This window comes from Schistocerca americana, chromosome 1 (assembly GCF_021461395.2).
Source record: "Schistocerca americana isolate TAMUIC-IGC-003095 chromosome 1, iqSchAmer2.1, whole genome shotgun sequence".
Taxonomy (NCBI): Eukaryota; Metazoa; Arthropoda; class Insecta; order Orthoptera; family Acrididae; genus Schistocerca; species Schistocerca americana.
Genome location: NC_060119.1, coordinates 108,822,946 through 108,823,797, shown reverse-complemented (window position 1 = coordinate 108,823,797; position 852 = coordinate 108,822,946). Strand labels below are relative to the sequence as shown.

Below are 852 nucleotides of genomic sequence, written 5' to 3'. Positions count from 1 at the left end.
CGGCGAGAGAGATTGCTAGGGAGGTGACGCAGCTAACCTCCCTGGTAAATGTGCTAACGTGAGCGAATCTAATAGCTGGACTGTGTTACTACGATTGTACAGAGCAACTCTGTCAATACGCAGGTGTTTCAATCAGTAGGGCCATGGTAAACAAAGCGGTACGGATCGCTGTATGGTGTCTCTAGCATAAATAATGAGTCTTTGATCTAATTACTTCAGAGAACGATGAAAGTTAGCCTAACAGTTAGAATGGACATCAAAGTCTTGAAGAACACATCCAATGACAACGCCAAATCAGAAAAGTGACGCGAGACATGTAGCACGGGTCATGTCTTGCTGAATCATTTACAGTTGAGCTCACCATTTGCATAGCGTTCCTTTGGCGCAGAGGATAGCGCGTTGGACTTCTAATCCAAAGGTCGTGGGTTCGATCCCCACAAGGGACGTGCAGTTTTTAAAAATATGTGCCAATCGCGAGATGGGTATTGACATATGGGTAACCACAAGCGTCTTCAAAAGGCGCACGCAGTTCCACTTGAGACGCCGTGCAATGTGGACGTGCTTAGTCTTCCGCTCCGCCGTAGCGTTACGTGTAGTGGAATGTCGTTTGTTTACGTTTTGCGTTGAATCTTCTGTGCGTGTTTTCTCGTCGTTGTTTCGTCCTTTGTGTCACTCGCTGTACTTATTTAAGTGTTTTTGTGTAGCGGTTTCGACCGCGTCGTTTGAAAATGTCGTCTCAGGTTATTCGTCGCCAGGCTACAGTTAGTTTTGCTTTTGACAAGTGAACCCGCCATGTGCAACCTAGTTCCCGTGAGACAATAGAACAAAATTTAAACGACAAAAAAAAGGTCG

At 45.8% G+C, this 852-nt stretch overlaps 1 non-coding gene across 1 annotated transcript; it reads left to right on the top strand.

Annotated features, from left to right (window-relative positions):
• The first annotated feature begins 373 nt into the window (after positions 1-373).
• Positions 374-446, top strand: Trnar-ucu. The gene has a single exon. It is a non-coding gene; the product is annotated as a tRNA-Arg (tRNA).
• Positions 447-852: the final 406 nt, after the last annotated feature.